A 23,332-nucleotide genomic window follows, 5' to 3' on the forward strand; every position below is an offset into this window, starting at 1 on the left:
TGTTTTTTAGATCTTGTAGTTAAGTTGGGAATTTCATCTCAGCTAAATGCAGTGCTGTTACATTTCAATGTGGACAACAATGAACAAAGCCATTCCCCTCCTAGTCATCTGCCAAACTTTCTTGAAAAGGGTAGCACTTATAACAATATATAAAATTTAGTAAATAGCAATATGATATACAACTCCCTCAGTTTCATTTTACTTAAAAGGGCAGCCCGGTGGACTTAAGCTCTCACTATGCGCAGAATTCGAGAAAGGGCCCGACCCCAAGGGTCTATTGTACGCAGCCTTACCTTGCATTTCTGTCAGATGCTGTTTTCAAGACTTGAACCCGTGACCTCCTGGTCACATGGCAGCAACTTTATCATTTTACTTAATATATACTAAAAAATATTTTTTTTATTTATTTGTGCATTTTAGCAATTCAAAAGAGATTTACTATGTTATTTTGATATTACTTTTATCATTAACTAATTATACAAGTAAATAATAGTCAAACTTAATTCTAACAAACCCCTACTAAGTAGTTTCTCAAGCGAGTAACTAAATGCAATGGATAGATTAATACGTCAGATGTGTCGATTATTTGGATTCATATATTAAAAAAAAACACTTGTCAATATAGACACTATGAAAATAAGGTAGCAACGAAAAATTTAATACTCCATCCTTTTAAAAAAAAAGGACCTATTTTTCTTTCTGGTCTCTTTAAAAAAGAATAATCCTTTTTCTTTTTTTGGTAAATTTCTCATAATCTCATTTCAGAAAGTCAGGTCGAAGGCAAATGGATTTCCTTGCTTGGGCAATAAAAAAGTCTATGATTCTCATCTCATAAAATTTTAACTTTTCAAATAACATATTTAAAGTCACAAAATTAAAAAACATTTTGATACATTTAATAGCTGATTATTGGCATACAAACACAGCTCTAATTTTGTGTGTCAAAATCATAATCATGGGAATATATGGCATAATTAAAGTAAAGAGGAAACTGCAAATCATCTGAGTCACAAAAAAGGACAAACCCCGTTGCTCACGTCACCTATATAAAGAGCCTACCAACTTGAGTTATATACGATGTAATAGTTGTGATTTCTCTATTCTTAAACAAAAATTTTAGGGTAAAATCTCTAAGAATGATAAAAATTCTATTAGATATATCGTCTCCAGAAATAAACTCTATAATATGTAAATTTGTATTTAATTGAGCTCTAAAATGAACATCGATTTGATGAAAAAAACAATTATATATATATATATATATATATATATATATATATATATATATATAAATATATATAAAAAGAGCCTAACTATATATATGTGAAAATAAAAGTAATGAATGCATATCCGATCCGTTAAGCAACCAAAATGAAGAAGCTCTATTTCTGTCTGTGTCTCTACTATTTACTTCACGACTATATATAGTCCACCCCCTTAATTCCCTCCATTCTTGTTCCAAAAGAAAGAAAGAAAGAAAAAATTTGTTGAGGGGAATGCTGTCTGGTTCGACATCATTCAACCAATTAAAGTCGATCGCGATGATCGCTCAATTGAATGATTTCGGACCAGGCTTCATTCCCCCCAACTCAAGATTTTTTTTTAGCTTAGCCTACATATTATGTAGCCATTTTGCCTATAGTTTGAAGTTCATGATGATCCCGGCCTTTTTCCTCTCTGATCTCTCTCTCAAGCAGAGATCTAAGATAGTTCTATTATATATATTCAATTGAATTCATTATTTTTGGATCATCAGTACATTTATTCTCGCTCTAAATTATGAATTCGTCTCTATGCATATATGCAAACACACATAGGCACATGGTTGTTTCTAGCAGGTGATCAAATTCTGCAGCTATCTAGCTACTAGCATTAGAGCAACCTCTGATTTTAATTATTTTTTTTATTCTTCAAATGTAGTCTTTTGTGATTCTTTTTCTATTTGTCAAATTAGATTTTGGGCCTAACTTACATTCTAAAAGTCAGTTCAAAGAGAGGAGTATTGTCCAAACCTTATAAGAAGCTTAGGAACGATGTCAGATTCATTTCATTCATTACTATCGATGTGTAGTGTGATAGTAATAGTGGTTTTTTTCATCATGATTTTTTTTAACAGATTTCCGAAAATGAAAAAATGTAAAGAGAAATATAGTATTTATTGCTTAATTATAGCCATAGAATTTTGGGTCTTTTTTTGTTTGGCACTCTTTTCTGAAAAAATGGATCACAAAATATAGACATACGCGTTTTTTCTTTTGTGAACAGTACAACTTTAGTCCTTTATCTTTAACCAAATTCGTTGAAAAACATATCGGTGTGAAATTATGACTAAGTGAAGATTGAAAGAATTATTATTATTATTAGAATAAAACAAAGTTAGGTTTTCACCTTTTCATACAGTTGTGGAAAGATCTTTTAAATGGAGTTTGCTTGTAGAGAGTTGCAAAGAATATTGTATGTTGTTTGATTTAAGGCTTTCCTAATTATCTCTATTGCACTTTATGTAGTTTTTGCATGAGAGATGAATTATCAATCAAACCCCTTTTCATCATTAACAATATTTTTGATCTTTTATCTACAGTTGCATGTGGGTCACTTTTTTGCATGAAAATCCTATCCTACCATGTGCCTTTGCTCCATACCATATTTTTCCTAACCCACCTTTCAACCACTTGAGGGTAAATGTTCACTTATATGCAGTATAATTTTTTTATATTCACTATTATTGATTTTTTTGATAAAAAGTATTCAACTAAGCATCATTAGCTTTATGTGGCTACACCACTGCTTTGGAGCTTTGGCTATTGTAGGTGTTAAAAAAGCTATATGAGTTTAATTTTATGTTTTAGGCAAGTAATCTATTACCATATGTTAAAACACGTTAATAGCTTAATTTATATAAAGGAATAATTACCAAAGAAGGAATTTATATAGATTTGGCCCCAAGTTGTTATTACAATATACTCCCTCCGTTCAATAATATTTGTCCACTATTGATTTTGCACACTTCTTAAAAAATTATAAATAGAAGAATAATTTTATAATCAGATGATTCAGATCACCTTTTGATTATAATAAATATAATGTCTTGAAAAATATAATAGGAAAATGATTATAATTAATGATGAGGATAAATTAGGAATTAAGTGTAAAATTATCTCTTGTTTTCATAAATTGGACAAATATAGTTGGACATCTATTTTTAGTATAGTGGACAAGTAAAGATGGGGAGAGGGAGTATATTTAGGAGTTTTCTTACGCAGGAAAAAAAACCTAACTATACAAATTAGGCACCTAAATTACTCCTATATAACAATATTTGATATTTCACCAACACAACAATAGAATCTTTACAAAACTGAACCAAAAAAATTCAGAATTAGGCAAAAATAAATAATGCACGATTCATTATCAAATTGGATATTAATTTCGTTTTTTTCTCCATTCAATTATTTAACTTCCACAAATATCTCAATTATTAGTTAATGTTTCTCTTTCATAAACCTCAAAAGAAACGTATTATAACCAAAAGTAAACTATCTATCTCCTGTTAAACTTGTTTCAATAGAAGAAACTAGAAAGCAACAATGTGTCATTTACAAGTATGTATCAATTAATTTAGTTTCAAATTATTTTGTTATAATATATAGTTTGATTTTTTTTTAAAAAAGAAATGTCGTTTTTTAGTCTGAAAATTTTCTTTTAAAAGGTAGTTTGTTGAATTTTTATGTAAATCGATATTGTTAATCATAAAAAAAATAATTATATTTGTAAACTAGTTTTGATGATTAATTCGTCCGTTGATTGGCAGTATTGTTATTAATTTGTGGGTTGTATTGTAGGGTTGATTGGTAGTAGTATTATAAAACGGAAAATGTTAGTTACACTGTAGGGTTGCACATATAAACAAAACCAAAATCTTACACCATATATAAAATTAAATTGTATAAATTAATTTGATTATACCTACAAGTTTGATAAATTCTTGGTTAGTTCATACTTCATAGTTTATGTGTTGGTATAAATAATTTATTTTGCATAAAAGATTGAGCAGTATACCATCATTTTCCCCAAAATATACACCAATCGTTACACTATTCATGTACAATATATAATTGTTATATTTATTTATTTATTATTTGAATGGAAAAAATACAGGTATTTGAATAGTTATGTCCCTTTAGGATTATAAAAAGGATTCTTACAGGAGAAACAAACGCATCTTTTCATTCTATGCAAATTCAAAAGAACAAACACTTTTTCTGTTTCTTCTCTTTCTTCTTTCTCCAATTCTTGTAAAGTTTCGAGTGAAGATTCATGTGAAGATTTCTTCTACGAAAAGCGTTGGAACTATTTTGTGACAAGGTACGATTCATAGACTATGGCTTTATGTGGTGTAGTTCGTATTAGTATGTGATTACACTGTTAGACTAGTGAAATATTATTCAATGATCCTGCAAACTATGTGTTTGATTAGATTCTTCATTCGCAACACAACATAGATTTTTTATTTTCCTAGTCATATTTTGATTTTGAAAATTTCTGGTCGTATAAATTTTAGATTCTGTGTTAGTTTGGTTTTGTGTCGTGCGTTATTTGTTCATCTGTATCATATTAAAAAAAGAAAAGAAAAAGGGAGGAGACTGAGTTGACCCATACGGCAGAAAAGAAGAAAAAAAAAGGTGGCTGGCACAGTGAATGTTGTTGAAAAAAAAAACAAATGTGGTTTTTTTTTAAATGCCCTCAAATCTTGTCATGTTAAATTTTTTTTATATGGTCCCTCAATTGAAGTTGCAGTCAACATCTTTCTTGTCCATTTTTTTTATGGAGTGGTTTATATTATAAAGAATCAAGTAAGAATTTATAGCCTCACTCTGTTTTTGTTTAACAGTGATTTTTTTTATTAAAAGGATTAAAAGAAAAAAGTTGCTGCACTGTTTAAAATATATATACATATATATATATATATATATATTGAGGCAATTTGATATTTTTAAATATTTTTTGTTTGCTTCTGCGTTTTTAAGTCTTATTTGTTGAGATTATTAAAAGTAACTTTTCTCAATCCTTGTAAAATTATTTGCAACAAGAAAGTGGGTTTGTGTTAACTCCATATTTTTTGACAAGGTAATTCTTTGTTAGTTGTCAGATTAAAATTATATAAAAAAGAATGACTTGTTGGTGATTTTATCGTATGTGCTACTATTTCGTAAATAATAATACTCAGTAAGTCTCTCCTTTGTGGAGTACTTTGAGTGGAATGGCTGCACATATTTGTCCCAAATTATCATAAATTTTGAGAATAGTCGTAATCGAGTTTTTTTTAAATCCCACACAAGACTTCTTTTATATAAATTATTGTGTAATTATTTTGTTACATGGTTAGTGCTAATCAGTTTTTGTATGTGTTACAGAAAATCATGATAATGATAAGGACACCCAGACGAGTTTCCACAAAGCAACAGAAGGATAGGGTGAAAACTTTGATTGACAATTTGGTTAATCTTTCGCCAGAATCCAATGTTCAAGATGATGATCTTACAAGATTTGTGAAACACATAACGAAAATTAACAAGTTAATTCAAGAAGTTATGTGGGCCGAGAGTTTATTAACCGTGGAGAAGAAATATATGGCTTTACAGTGTGCATTGCCTGATGATTTTCAAGAAATTACTTGACAAATTTTGGCATAAGTTACATCTCAAAAAGTCGAGATCTTACAAGGCATTGGTCCAACATTTTATGAATAAATGCATGACTTGATAGTTAAGAAGACTGTATGTCATTCTCATTGGTTGCCTATAAGATATAAATTATCTATGGACTTGCATATAGATTTTATTTTATCTATTTCTGTTCACAAAGAAATATTACAATGATAATGTGTATATTATTTGTATGTTGTAGTTGTATGAATTTAAATTTATATTATTTATGCAATTACATTCTTAATTGAATTTTTCTATATTTGTTATAGAATCATGCACATTTAATCTTGAATTATGTGATTTAAGATAAGTGGTTCCTAGATGATTGATTGTGTTAGATTTATGATATATTAGAATTCGGATGATGATTGAGAACTTAGTGAACTTTTGAATCTGAACCTAATGTGAAATGAATATTGACATAGTTAATTATCTCAACAACAATTACGTATATGAATTTAGGCTATAATTTGTACATAGTTGTCTCACATAATTTTATACTTGTTTAATTAGTATGTCAACTACTGCAAAAAATATTGTTGTCGAGCTTAACAAAAGTGATAAGCTTAACAGTGATAACTGTGAAATATGGAACATGAAAATCAATTATGTTCTGAAAGAGCATGAAACTCTTGAAGCTCTAAATGTGTCTATGACACTTTCTGAAAATGGTAATACGCTTCAACATGTGAAAGTCTCAAATAGCCCTAAAATTAATCAACAAGGAGAAAAAAATATTTCTACACCAAAGATTTATAGGAATATGGCTAAGCTTAAGTGCTATAATTGTAACAACAAGGGACACTTTGCTCGTGATTGTCCTGAGCCTAAAAAGGTTCATGACGTTATGAACAATTTACATAGTGATGTAAATATTTCTTGTTCTGTCTTTTTAACCGAGTCACTTCCTATGTAGATTGTAGACTCGAGAGCCACTGAACATATAGCAATGGAAATAGATGCTTTCTAGATTACCGACAGATCCCACGAGGATCCAAATGGCTGTATGTAGGAAATAACTCCAAAGAGGAGGTTAAAGGGACTGGTACCTGCAAACTTGAAATGCGTAGTGGCCAAGCTGTGCTCCTACATGATGTGTTATTCGCTCCATCAATTCGTCGTAATCTAGTCTCTGTCCGAATGTTGATTAAGTTAGGATTTAATTTATTCTTTCATGAATATGATAGGGATCTGTATTTGGACAAGACAAAATATGAAACTGGTTATTTTTACGATCGATTCTTTGTATTGGATGTTTGTCAAGGTCCAAATAGTAATGATATTAGTTTATCCTTATTTACGTCTTCTAATTGTGAGAATGATGTAAATACATGGCATGCTAGGCGTGGCCATATTGGTTAGCAAAGAATGAACCGCTTAGCTAAGGAAGATTTGCTTGGCACAATAGATAAAATAGAATTATCTACTTGTGAATCTTGTCTAGCTGGTAAAACTGCACGAAAACTATTTGGGAAAGGTATAAGAGATGATACTCCATTGCAATTAATTTATTCTGACATCTATGGTCCAATGAATGTAAGGGCAAGACATTATGCTATTTACTTCATCACTTTTGTTGATGATTTTACTCGATTTGGTTATGTAATCTAATTTCTCACAAATCTGAAGCTTTAAATTGCTTCATTAAGTTTATGAACTTAGTTGAGAATCAATTAGAAAGAAAAATAAAAGCTCTAATAACCGATCGAGGAAGAGAGTATTTGTTTGATGAGTTCAAACGATTATATGAAGAAAAGAAAATTCAAAGACAGTTAACTACTCCTTATACTCTACAACAAAATGGTGTTGCGGAACGACGAAATAGAACGTTGTTAGAAATTGTTAGGTCGATGATGACGCAAGCAAAATTGTCAATCACTTAAGAGGTGATGCTTTGCTCATTGTTACATTTGTACTTAATCATGTCCCTTCAAAATTAGTTACAACTACGCTATATGAGTTATGGACTAAACAAAAGCCTGATTTGAGCATTTTGAAGTCTTGATGTTGTGCTTCTTTTATTCATAAACCTTCTTCCCAATATGAAAAACTAGGTCCAAGGGGAAGAAAATGTATCTTTATAAGATATTCTGAACAATCTAAGGGTTATGTGTTCATAGGTGAACAAAATAGTGGCAATGTAACTAAAATTGAATCAAGTTCATAGAGAATGATTTTTCTAAGTAGGGTAAGATAGGTCAAGACTTATCTCTTTATGAAAGTATGGATCAGACTGTTTCCATTGTCGAAGTTCAAATAGATTTGAGTAGGAGTCATTTTAACGATAATGGATCAATTCCTATTTCCACAGATACACCATCTGAATCAAATCCATTTGATATTGCTGATCCGAGTGGGAGTAACATATCAATTGATAAATTAATTTGTCAATCTCAACCTCGATGAATAAGTCATCCACAAATTTTCTGTCATCGATTTAAAATTGAAGGATAAGCATTTATAGTTACTCCGGATGATGAAGAGACAAGAAATATAAATGAGTCTCTTACATGCCCCGCTAAATAAAAAATGGTTAAAAGCAATGGATAAAGAGATAGAGTCGATGAAATCTAACCAAGTGTGGAAATTGGTTGATCTACCTATAGGCCGAAAAACAATTGGAAATAAATGGATTCTTAAAATCAAGCGTAAGGCAGATAGTAGTATCGAAAGATTCAAAGCTCGCCTAGTAGCTAAGGAGTACACACAACAGGAAGGAATTGATTATGAAGAAATTTTTTTACTTGTTGTATGCTTTACTTCAATAAGATTAATTTTGTCTATAGTGGCTAAGTTGGATCTTGAATTGCATCAAATGGATGTGAAAACTGCATTTCTCAATGAAGAACTAGAAGAAGAAATCTATATCGAACAACCGGTAGGTTTCATGAAAAAGGGCGAAGAAAATAAAGTATGTCGACTTCAAAGGTCGATTTATGGCCTTAAACAATCTTCTAGACGATGGTACTTACGTTTTCATAATGCGATCATATGTTATGGATTTGTTATGATTCATGAAGACCATTGTGTGTACATCAAAAGATTCAAAGATAAGTTTATAATCTTATCATTGTATATAGACAACATATTAATAGCTGCAAGTGACATTGATTTTGTAAAAGAAATAAAAGAGTGGTTATCATCTACTTTTGAGATGAAAGATATGGGTGAAGCAGCATACATTCTTGGAGTTAAGATTTCAAGAGACCATTCGAAGAGATTGTTATCTCTTTCACAAGAACCTTACATTAAGAAAATTCTTGAACGCTTTAATATGCGAGACTGCAAACCCATAAACTCTCCAATTTCTAAAAGTGAAGCATTGAACCGAATGATGTGCTCTCAGAATCCACATGACAAGGAACAAATGATAAAAGTTCCTTATGCCAATGCAGTCAGAAGCCTTATGTATGCTATGATGTGTACAAGGCCGGATATTTATTATGCCATTGGGTTAGTTAGCAGATATCAATCCGATCTAGGACCACAACATTGGAAAGAAATTAAAAGGATATTGAGGTATCTCAAAGGTATAGTCGATTATTCCTTATGTTATCAAGGAAATGATTTACAACTCAAAGGCTACACTGGTGATGATTGAGGAGGAGATTTAGATGAAAGAAAATCCACCTCTGGATATGCATTCTTTCTTAACAATGGCGTCATATCATGGAGTAGCAAGAAGTCATGCATGTCCTTGTCTACTATGGAAGTTAAATTCTTAGCACTTTCATCTACTGTACAAGAAGCTATTTTGCTTAAGCATTTTCTTGTTCACTTGGGTGTGTATAAAAATATTGTTGAGCCTGACACAGTCAATTGTGATAGTCAGACTGTAATAGCCTACACAAAAGATCCAAAGCACCATGAAAAGATAAAACATATTGACATAAAGTATAGTTTTGTAAGAGACATAATAGCACAAAAAGAAGTGAACGTGAAATATATATCTACACATCAAATAATAGCACATTCCTTAATAAAACCCATATCATGTGATGCTTATGAGAGACATGTGAAGTCATTGTGTTTACGTAGATGCTAGTGTATTTATATTTGTCTTTCCCAAACATGTTCATGTAAATTTACAATATTGAAGTTAATGTTGATTTATGCCTAGTTTTCATTCATATTGGTTCATATACATATATTATTTTTTATGTAGTATGAATAAAATTCTAAGGATAAAAAAGTATGTCCAATAGACAAAAAGATTAGCCTATTCGCACAGGCAATCGCCTCTATTGTCTAAGTGACAAGTAGAGATGAGACAATTATAAATTAATTATTGTCAAAAGTGGTGTTAATAGAGAACTGAAGGTTTATAATTAGAATGTCGTTTGTTAGTTTGTGTTTAATCATATGTGATTAAAAGTGAGTTAGTCTATTTCTAATGCTAGATGTGAGTTCTGAAGAATAAAATGATGAGTAGATTTGTGAACTCAAAGTTAGACATGTGTTGTCTGAACTATCATCTGCACAGTATTTATTAATGAAAGACATATACTTCATGGGAAAGGAGTTAGTACTGTGATACATGTTTCATACCATGTATGCATATAGTGATCCATAAGGACGATATAAGTTTAGTCTCTACTTGCTATCGTGTGAAGCCCTGACACATTGTACCCTCATGACTTTAATTAGTTTCTTGAGATTCAATTTGGTGTTTACTATCTTAGTATGTTGCCAAGAGATTATGTTTGATTCGGTTTGACAGGACATTTCTAGAAAAGCATATCACGTTGGATTAAAAAATTCATGAGATGAGAAAGATTATTGGATATTATCATATCAATTGTGTTCATTGACGTCCTTTATGTATGTCTATGAGACAAATACATAATGATGAACTCAAAATTAAGAAAAAGAGATTATGAGAAGTATGAATGTGATAAATGATCTAGGGTACTGCATACTATAATCTACTCTAAATTTTATTGATCGAGATGTTGTATATTCCTAATAGATGTATAGCAACGATGCACTGGTCACATGGTCTAGTCGTAATATGAAAGTTACAGAATAGGAATGAGAGTTGACCCACTATGTGTGAGTGGGATATGAAGAAAATTGGATTGGGTCACCCATGCGGGTCAACCCAAATCCATATTAATATATAAATAATATATAATTATTATATTTATTTATTTATTTATTGAATGGAAAAGACACAACTATTTGAATAGTTGTGTCCCTTTAGGATTATAAAAAGAATTCTCACAGGAGAAACAAACGCATATTTGCATTCTCTGCAAATTCAAAACAACCGACACTTCTTCTATTTCTTCTCCTTTGTCTTTCTCTAATTCCTATAAAGTTCTGAGTGAAAATTTCTTCTACAAAAAGAGTTGGAGCTATTTTGTGACAAGGTACGATTCATAGACTGTGCCTATATGTGGTATAGTTCGTATTAGTTTGTGATTACACTGTTAGACTAGTGAAATAATATTCAATGATCCTACAAACTATGTGTTTGATTAGATTCTTCAATTTGATATGTTGGTGTTACTTTGTAAAATAATACCATAAATATAATACTTTGTCATTTAATTTTTTGACGAAAGAAATTTTTACTAGCACTGGTGATCTTTTCATATATGTTGATATAATTATTTATTAATTTGATGATAAATATTGATTGATACTAGATGATATTATGGTGTAAGGCACTATATAGTTGGAATATATAACAAAAATCAATTTTATAATTATAACTTTTACTTAGTGTGAAATTTAATTATTTGTTGGTGTAAGTAATTCGTTGTGGTTAAAAATAATTGTATACCAAACTTAATCCACAATGTACATTATTTAATACACTTATTTTGTAAACTAAAATTATAAAATGATGCTTTGAATTTATAGTGTATAATAGGAATGAAATTTGATTATATTTTGGTTAAGTTATTCATTATGGTTACAAAAAATATAGGAAAAAACTAAGTTCATGCCTCATAAAAGTAAATAATTACAAACAAATACTCCTTTACAATTCATAACCCCCCCAGCCTGAGACTCGCGATCAAGATACCATCGCAGTATCAATATACTGACATGGTATCATTGACGTTTTGTTCAATCCTTAATGATACCATCACAGTATATCTGTATACTGTCATGGTATCATTGATATCTGTTTTAATTTTTCAGCGACATCACCATGATACCATCATATACTGACATGGTAACATTAGAGATTGTTTCATATAATCAGTAACACTCCTCAAATCATATATGATACCATAGCAGTATGTGAATATCAATGATGCCATCACATAATATCATATCTAATAGAATGGTATCATTCACTAACGAGTTGTTCTTCAAGTATATATCATGTAGTGACATGATACAATCACAAATATTGAATGATACCATCATAGTATATATATATATATATATATACTATGATGGTATCATAAAGGTTTTTCTAAGTCATTCGATATTACATGAATGATACTACTAAGGTATATTCATATATTATCATGATATTGAAAATCCTTAATGAGACACTTTTAAAATCTTCAATGATATCATAACAATATATTTATTGTATATGTTATGGTATCATTAGGGAATCAAGCATTTAGGAAAAATTGCACAAATATTGAATGATACCATCATAGTATATATATACTGTGAAGGTATTATAAACGTGAATTGGGCCTAGACTAAAGGTGGTACAAGGGGTAATTAGTTTGGCCGAATGAGTACTGGAAGGAATTATTTAGGGGTGGGGTATGAGGTGATAAATAGTTTCAAAATTTTATCCATTTTGTGTAGTTTTTCCAAAAAAAATGATCACCAATGTTAGCCCAAAATGTGTAACTTTTAATATACTCATTCCTTTTTTTTTTTAACTAACATATATAAAATTGAAGAGAGAAGTAAAAAGAGATTTGTTCATAAGAATTAAAATAAAACTGAAGAGAGAGAATTGTTTTTTAAATGTATTTAATTAATAAGGAATGTGCTTAATGGTAGACATCCTATTAATTAGATAATAGATTCTCATCCCCAAAAATAGAATCAAAATCTAAAAAGTCAACAAAAAAAAGTATGTGCGTGAGAGATAGAGAATATTTTTAAAATAATTATATTAACTAAGAAAGAGAAAAATAAGAGAGAGAAACGCATCTATATAATTGTAATTGAATTTTCAAAAAATAAACAAAATAAATTATGAGTCCACAAAGCCCACTAGCCCCAAAAAAATAGCTAAAAAACATGTATAGCCTTAGTTTTAAAAACTTCTTCATATTTATAAGGAATAATTTCAGAGATATCCCTTTAAGTTTTTCTCTATAACACTCATTTCTTTTGTGGTTTATAATATTATGTCTACCTTCTCTAATTTGATTTTTTTCGTAACATTCTATAAATCTATTTAAAATAAATATAAATTAATTACATTTTGACAATTTTATCCTTCTTTAATTTGTATTAATTTCTTCATATTAATGCATATTATTTTTAAAAAATAACATATTTAATAAACACTTTAAAAATAAACCAATACAAATAAATATTATTATCATCCTTTAGAATCGATCGAAAGTCCTCTTCACTCCAAACTTTTACGTTTTCATTCAATTTCTCTTCATTTTTCTTGGTGAAAATGATGGGTTACCATGAATTAAATCGTATTAGTTCACTTTAGTTTGCAAGGACCTTCAATTTTTGTTTGATAAAAAGAACATGTGTATCTATATATAATATATAATAGTACCAACTTATTTGTGCTAATTTATTTTTAAAGTATTCATTAAATATTTTATCTTTTTATAATATACTTTAATATAAAGAAGGGCAAACTTATCAAATCGTAATTAATTTATATTTATTTTAATAAATTTAAAGAATATTTATAAAAAAAATTAGAATAAGAGAGGTAGGTGTAATCCCATAAACCACAGGGGAGGTGAGATTTATATTAAAAACTTAATGTTGTAAATAAAATAGAGTAAATTTATATTATATAAATTAATATCTTAAACACAATATTCTGATAATGGTTCCATATCAATATCTATATTGAAAAAGGCAAAACCGCGACCATTAGGATCTATTTGGAAAGCCACCTGATAATTGTAATTGGTGTAATTACTAGGGTAGTAATTACTAGCCTAGTAATTACACAATCTAGTAATTAGGATGACCTGTTTGTTTGCCACAATGTAATTTCTAGTGTAATTATAATTGTTCTGTTTGGTTGCACAAGTGTAATTACAAGGTTATATTAAATTTTAAAAATAAAATTTAATTTTCTAAATTTAAAATTTATATTAGACAAATAAGGATATTTATAAATGATATTAAATTAAATATTAATTAATAAACATATGTTCTTAACTAATATTATAAAAAAAATAATTTATTTATATTTTTTAAATTAATATATTTTAAATAATTTAATCAAATAAACTAAAAGTATAAGATTTTTATGAACATTATGAAATGTATGTTTGACAAAAATGTTAATATTATAAATATAATGTCATAAAATTATTAAAACACTTGACAAAAAAATAATCTATCAAGTTTAACTAAAACATAAATGTTTTCCAATGTTAAATATCAAGTCAATAGTACTAAAACAAATGAAATTGAAAATATGGCATAAATCCTAAATTCAAAATAAAAAATTTAACATAATGCTCTTATATCAAATTTTAACACAAAGTACATAAATATGATTTTAAAAATTAGAATAATAACAAAATTATTTTAAAAAAGAAATGGAATAATAAATAAAAAAATAATATAAAAAATTGCATGGAATGAAAAAGTAAAGATTGAGATTGAGAATGAAATGAAATATAAATTTTAAAAAATAAAAACTATATTTTGAGAAATTATGAATAATAAAAATATTTTTTAAAAAAATAGTAGAAATAAAAAATAAATTAAAATAAAAAATATAAATATAAATTTAATTTTTTTTTAAAAAAAGATTCATATAATTACATGATGTAATTACACCAATTCTTTACCCTCCTTTGGGAATTGAAAAATGTAATTACTCTCCTTCAATTACACTCAATTTCTCTCTTACCAAGTAATTCCTTGATTTACCAAACATGCCAAAAAGTGTAATTACATTCAATTACACCAAATCTCAATTACATTATAGCTTTCCAAACATGCTCTCAGGGATTTTGAGTAGTTTGCTTTCATGATTATTTTTATACAGTTTAGCCAAAACTATTATGAAGGAGATCCTAATTAATTAGTTTTGGTAGGGAGAAGGGAACAACATTTTTATATTTATATTATATATATAATATATAATATATAATATATAGTAGTTGTAGTCTGGGACCATATAAAATTACCTAGCCTCTTGTATAGTACATTGTAGTTGTATCCATATATATAGCAATATATTGACATGATGAATTTAATAGAATAGTTTGAAGGTAGCTCAAACGTCACTTCCTGAGAGTGGAAATTTGGTACTGCAATTATGGAGAATTAATTGTAGAATTATTCAGATAATAATTAATAACTTTTGCTGCTACTAAGTGTGGTCCATTAATGGACCATATAAACTATTTTATCCGTTTCATATTGTCATCTTAGCAAAAAAATAAAAATTACTAGTATGTTTTTCGATCATATTTATATTTTATTTTTTTAATAATATTCAATTTTTAAGAGATATTTATTAAATAAAAGTATTTTAATAAATTACATATTATATTTATTTATTTATTTTATTATGAATATGATTTTTGCTAAGATATCGGCTCATTTATCTATTTGGAGGGTATAGCATTCATAACCTTCAAGTTCTGCATTCTTCTCTTACTGGTTGCCGTCATTCAATAAATTTATGTAACATATTGTACTTGGTACATGCATGTGAATGATCTATTTCCACGATCAATAAATAAATATTTATTTGGTGGTCTAACTATAATTTGTCTATCCCAAATTAAATGCATAAAAATGAGAATAATAGATAAAAAATTTCGTAATGATTGAGTATAGCATCCATTATTGTGGTAAAAGCGGCCAAATAATGAATCTATATGGTAATCAGTATGAAGAAAAAAAGGACAAAATATCCAATTAGTTTACTGTTGATTTACAAGAAAGTTGCTCAAATCAAAATCAACGTGAATGATGGTGTCACTCACCATATGTAACTTTACTTTATAATGATGCATATATATATATATGTTGACGAATTTTGTGACTTATTTTTTTCGTACAAGGAAGACAATCTATATTACTTATTCGATCGCACCAAATATTTACGTCAAATTAATATTATTTATGATAGTTAATTTTATATATATATATATATATTATGTTGAGGAGTCAAAAGAATGGAAGAGAGACAACTTGAGTGTGTGTGAGGCAAAAGCAGTCCATTTGCTGTATAATGCCCAATCACGAAATGAAAATGGATTGGTTCAAAACACTTTTAAGTGAACTTTCTTTTTTGCAAGTGACTTTGACTATACTTACTAATGCAAAATCTGAGGGGTAAAACGGAAAAAAAGAAGAAGCATTTAAAGTGTAATTTTTTAAAAAGATGAGAAAAGTATATTTGGAAGCTTGAAAGAGAATTTATGTTGCGTCTCAACAATAAAAACTAAGATTATGTTTGGATGCACTTATAAAAGTAACTTATAAGTTGAAAATTATTTATAAGTTAAAAATAAATAAATAGGTGTTAATAAATAAATAGGTGTAGTCAAACTTTTTTTTTTTAACTTATAAGTTGTTTTCAACTTATAAGCTGTTTAAAATAAATTTATTCAAACAAACTCAATTATTTAGTGGAGCTTATTTTAAGCACAAATGACTTTAATTTGGCTAGTCAAACATTCAAAAAAACAAAAAACAGCTTATAAGTCAATCCAACGGGCTCTAAAAAGCTTTGATTTAACTTCTCCTTTTTCTTTATTTCTATATCTTACATCAGCATGATGTGGTACATGACATAAAGTCATAAATCAATAAACTCCTGAAATTATTCTGAAGGCATAACTGAATGTGTGCCGCTAATATAGATTCGTTACTTTACTTTGGACAAATTATTTCAAGAAAAAATAAAAAAAAGAGGAATTAAATCATGAATTACATGAAGCGTAGCTTCACAAATGAAATTTGATAAGATTTTTGGAATAAAAATTAAATATTTGTGTATTGATTATTTTGATCTCAAACGTCAAGTGAACCGTGAATTGTGAAAAATATTTCTAGCTGAGAAAACATGAAGCTTAAGGTAAAACAAGACTTGCTAACTTGGTAAATGGGAGTTTCTAACAAAACTTATAATATTAACATGTTCCACAAAATGCCTTAGATATTGTTCTTATTATTTAATGCAAGACCCTAAAAGTTGAAAAGTCAAACAAAAGAAAAATTACAAAAAAATTCTGCTTTTTGATTTGTACGAGGTTCTTTCACGGACCGTATAAAAGTTTACGGCCCGTGGAGACCAACTGTAGAAAGGCCCCTGTGAGATGTTGGCCAAGTGACTTTGTACAAAAGGTCTTATAGTCTTTACAAGGTCCTACGGACCGTAGACACAACCGTAGAAAGGCCACTATAAAATGACAAAAGGAAGAGGGTTCTATGGACCCTCATACGGACAGTAAAAGGAACCACGATTCGTAAAGGAGTTCCATGAAAATGAGGTTGGAAGTTGGAAAGTAAGGTCGGGTTCACGATAGGATCTACGACCCGTAAAACCCCATCATGGAAAGGGGGGTTTCAGTGTTTGCTTAAGGGTGTCTTCATGGGGACATTCTACAACCTGTCATCATTGCACAATTTGTAAACCCCTCCGTCAAAGTTCACCTCACCCAGACCCTGTTTAGTTTTATTTCTACGGACGCCTATACGATCTATAGAAGTTTATACTAACAGTATAAGTGGCCCGTGAAGTCGACTCGTTAGTTTGATGCCAATGGTATTTGTTTTTTTTCTATTTAATTAATACCTATATTTGGACGTTTTGGAGTATATTCCTAAACTATAATTGATTCTCAACCCTCATTCTCTCAATTACTCTACCAACCAAAATTCTCTCTCTAAAAGAATTCTCTCCAAGGCAAGAACTAGCTCTCAAGTCTTCAAGCTTCCATTGAAGGAACTAATTCAAGCTTTTACTCCAGGTATGTGGAAATTCACCAATGGATTCGATTCATCCATTGGGTCCAAAGGAATTTCAAGTCTTTAATTTAATTTCATCTAATTCTAAAGGGTTACATGTCAATTCTTCATGGGTCCTTTCTATATTTGATTCAATTGATATTGTTTCACTAGATTAAGCATGATTTTACATTGATTTCACATGGATCCATGCAAAATGTTATGATTTCCAACAATGAACCATGAAATTATGATCAAGGATTTATGAATGAAAAGTTATGAACTATATAGGTTTTCAAGTATGAATGAATTGTGAAAGGTTTTCTCACAATATGAAGAAATCATGATTTAGATGCTTAGAAAGGTAAGTGCCTCTATGAATATGGTATGATCATGATTTTCAAGGAGTTATTCTTATGATGTATTTTATGAATATGGATTGGTACTCGTTTGCCTTTCCTAATGTTAATGATTTAATATTCCGTTGGGATTAACTAACCACCGAGAGGACTTTGCGGTGGAGACTTGGTAAGAGAGTCTCTAGTAGCAACCCCTAGTCCCAAACTACGTTGCCCCCATAGGTTGCCTTAATTGGCCCAGCTAGTGGATCCACACATAGCACATGTTATGATTATGATACGGAGTCTACCTTGGCAAGTAGTCTCTCTCTTCTCGATGTGGGATTTACATCGAATTTCATGTTATAGCTCACATGGTCTTAAATGTCCGTTAAGGTTAGTATCTCACAAAGTACTATATTCTTCTTATAAGCTCTTATGATGTTTTTATGATGCATTGACGACCTCATTAAATGTTTTCAAGTTTTACTTCATGCTTTTCAAGATATTTTGTCATGAATCACATGTTTATATTGATTATGTCTGTTTATTCATGTTTATGCATATTTATCACATACTTAGTATATTTCATGTACTAACACACACTTTTGCCTACATTGTCTCATAATGTGGGATACGACTCTCATTCTTCCACATGAGGCTAGCTCGGAGATGTATTCTTAGCTTTGATTGGTGAGTCCTTATATTTTGGGGGCATAACCACTATGACTTTGCTTCATATTTTAGACTATTTCTTTCCTTATGTTTTGGTGAGCTAAGAACTTATCCTACGCCCCGTCTAAAGTAGTAGAGTCATGTCTAGACTTATGTGTCTGCTTGGTTCATTGACTATTATGTTCGAATTCTCTTATTATCGGTATTTCATCTTTGAGACGATTTTCGCATTTCAAGTTTATCTTCTATTTCATGTTTTGAATTTTATGTTATGTATGCTAAGAGGCTTGGTTGGAGTCCCTCGAAATTCTAATCGCTGTGTCATGTATAGAGAATAGCTTGGATCGTGACATTTAAGCTTCAAGTCTATTCTGTGTTCATTCAATTTTGTCCAGGGATGTTCAAAACTGAACTGAAATAGATAAATCGAATCAATTTTTTTTATTGATTTATCGGTAATGAGTTATTGGTTTAGCGGTTTTAGTAATAGTTTTAATTTTTTTTATTATCAGATTGTTGGTTCTTAACGATTTAAGGTTTTTTTATTAACGGGTTAACCGATGACCCGATAGTAACTTAATAATTTATATTTATTACCATTCAGTGTATAAATTATGTAACGTCCCTAATTATATAAGATAGTATTCACACTTTGAAGGAACACTCTTTAGTAAATATATTATGTTTTACTCACTTTTTATGTACTTGAAATTTTGAGAGATTTTAAAATTTGCTTACCATAGATTGCGATTGTAGTTTAGGGAATCGTATTGGGATATTTATGTAAACTACTAATTAGAATTACCCTTAAAATAAAAAGGAGCTTATATATAGATATATATGCATATATGTATGCATTTGGGCTGCCCACTATTACTTTTTGGGCAACTATTTTTTTATTAGGAGATGCCAAGTGCTAAATGTCAATTTGGAAGACTTCTTTTGCACCTCCTCTCACAATTTCAGTTTCTTCAAGATAAGTAAAAACTTTGAACCCTCTTATCTTGGATAGAGGGTTCAAAGTCTTTACTTATATTGAAGAAACCGAAATTGTGAAAGGAAGTGTAAAAAAGTCTTCCAAAGTGACATTTACCACTTGACATCTCCTAATAAAAAGGTGATTGCCCAAAAAGTAATAGTGGGCAGCCCAAATGCATACATATATGCATATATCTCTCTATATAAGCTCCTTTTTATTTTAAGGGTAATTCTAATTAGTAGTTTACATAAATACCCCAATACGATCCCCTAAACTACAATCGCAATCTATGGTAAGCAAATTTTAAAATCTCACATAATTTCAAGTTCATAAAAAGTGAGTAAAACATAATATAATTACTAAGGAATGTTCCATCGAAGTGTGAATACTATCTTATATAATTAGAGGCGTTACAAATCACTCCACTTAGTTTTCATACTTTTATTTCTTGTTGTCTCAAACTCTTGGTTAGTCTATAATGTTTTGCATTTGCTTTTGAGCAAGACACAATTTATTGTCACGACCCAAAATGGGACATGAATAGCACTCACACTTAATCTCCTAGGTGAGAGAACCAACGAATCCAAACCCCAACTTATTAGTTATTCAACTTATAAAATGTGATAATAATGCCGAAGTTCAGACTTATGAAAGTAAGAAATAACAATCCACAAGAGTACTACATAACGTTTCCCAAAATTTGAAAGTCAACACTTCAAGAACATCTAATTCTAAAATGCTAAGTCTAAAAATATCAAATACCAGAACAAATAAATAACTTAATGTGTCCGACAACTAAGGACATCATGTCATGTCCTAGAGAATCCAACACGAGCTAGAAGGAATAGCTCACCTTGGAACCTGATGTGCTGGACACTAGCTAAAGCTGAGGTCGAGTTGAAGTCGATGGAACACTTACTACACTTCATAAAATAAAACAAAGAAAAATACAAGTAGGGGTCAGTACAGGACAACATGTACTGAGTAGGTATCATCGGCCGACTCAAAATAGAAATCAATATGCATAAAGTAAGTAGGGAATCAACTATAACACTTAACAAATGGCAAACAACAAGATCAAGATCAAGTGACAACACAATGAAATAGTTACGTAATCAGTCAACAATATCCAAAGTATACATGAAGACTCAGGCTTCCGCACCACGCTCTTTTGGAAAATGAGTTATTTGAGATTGGATAACATTAAGTTATTTTAATATGTTTTCCTTTAATATTATCGTGTTGAAACTTGACATCCGATCTAATAATATCGTGTCGGAATGTGATACTCAGTCCAAATATATCATGTCAGAATGTGACACCCAATCCAAATATACCGTATCAAAATGTGATATTCGATCCAAATATACTGTGTCGGAACATGATACCCGATCCAAATGTACAACCAAAACCACCTCCCCCCATTATTGTTAACGCAATATGTACGGCTTGCACAAAACATTTACTATATATTCATAATTATTGGAAGAAATTATAGATATATGACAAGAGCTGTAAAATAGCTTCATTTTGTTCTCCTAGAAGTGTCGGAATGTGACACCAATCCAAATATACCGTATCAAAATGTGACACCCGATCCAATAATATCGTGTTAAAACGTGACACCCAATCCAAATATAATTAATTTATCATTCTTTCTTATCACTTTCCACTTTATTAACAATATTTCATCAAGTCTTCTTTATTTGAGGCATCACTTTTGATAGGGTAAGTTCAATATTATGAATTTCACAATCTTGAGATTGCAGACCAATCACAACAACATGTCAACCATTCAAACCACAACAATGAAATACATAGTAAACTTCACACATTACTTAATGACTATCAATTTCTATTAAGAGTCTATCTATAATATAAAATAAACCATAACTTACCTCAACCGAAGCCAAGCTGGCTAATTCACCAATGCTTTTCCTTTTTTTAATGCCTCAAAACATTTCCAATCTATCAAATGTACAATATTCATAAGCAAACGGGTCCGTAGACACCCATATTACTATGTGTCTAATCTAAACCAAAAATTCACCCAATTTTATGACCAATTTCTTAAACCTCAAGCCTAGGATTAAGTCATAACTCCTCCAAATAACATAACTCTAATGCTATTTATATAATATAATTCACTCAATATTTAATTACCTATCTCAACATATCAACACTTGAATCATATTCTCATAACCGAAATCACATGTCCAACAACATCCAGGACCTTAACTTCCCTGCAAACCTATTTAATATAAATAATTTGTAATTTGTAATAATGATACATCAAGTGCCAATCATTCTCAATTGTTGCCCCAATCAGTAATCATTAGTTAATAAACTTCAAGACCTTTTCCCCCAAAACCCTAAACCAAAATGCTATTGCTACTAAACTTTGAAATTTCAGTTTCCTCTCCAACCTTAATTATTAAAATAATAAGTTTTCACCCAACAAAAATATACACAACAAAATTTGAGTTTGCTTACCTGAGGCAGTTTGGTCGCTCTCCTACCGCTTCTGAAGGTAAGTTCTCTTTCTCCTTTTCTCTTTTCTAAATTAATTAAGTATTAAAAGTGACTAATTCCACTAACTTACTTTAATAAATATGTGGAATAAGTGATATAGGATATTAAATAAATTACCATTTTAGCCCATTAATTAAATTAGTTATCTAAAATTACTCCTCAACTAAATAACCGTAGTTATCGATTAATTCAAAATACCCATTAAAATTTTACGGGATGAGTCTTATATAAAATAAAAAGCTCTAGTACACAAAATGACTTAATAGGTCGTTATATTTATCAACTCATATGCATGGTTCATTTGATTTGTCACCTTATTTCTAAGTTATTTTCATTTTTTTGTGTCAAATCTTAATGGTTAAACCGACAAGTAAACTAATAATGATCAACAATCGATAAACCGATAACCGATAAGTCAATGGCATGTCTATAAATAGATAATTAATAAGTCAAACCAATAAACTTCAAAATCGAACCGAACCAACCAATACGCAACCTTAATTTAGTCCCAAGTAAAAAATGCATGAATCATGCATGCATTTCTAGCGAGTTTGCATAACTTCCATGATCTATTTGTCTTAGCTTTCGAAGTAATACATGTCTACATGAACAATGAATCATCCAGTATATCATATATATTTGTGTATATTGATGAAAATATATATGCGATATACAATACATAATATATATGATATACATTTTGCGTTGATGCTTTTTTGTTATTTTTCTCTGAATTTTGACTCAAAATCGATGCAAATCATTAAATCTTAAAATTTTATATGTAGATTTTCACGTGTTTCCCATGAACTCCAAGTATACCTAATTAAAAAGTACAAAAATTATTTTTAGATAGAAACGTAAAACCAATCTGTTATTTAGTTTTGATGATCAACAAACTACAGGACATGATACACGGACTTGGTCGACCTGGTCCCATGAGCAAGTCAAGTTGCAAATCGGCCAGCTGTAAAACTGTCATTCTCTAT

The sequence above is a fragment of the Solanum dulcamara genome, chromosome 8 (assembly GCF_947179165.1).
Source record: "Solanum dulcamara chromosome 8, daSolDulc1.2, whole genome shotgun sequence".
NCBI lineage: Eukaryota > Viridiplantae > Streptophyta > Magnoliopsida > Solanales > Solanaceae > Solanum > Solanum dulcamara.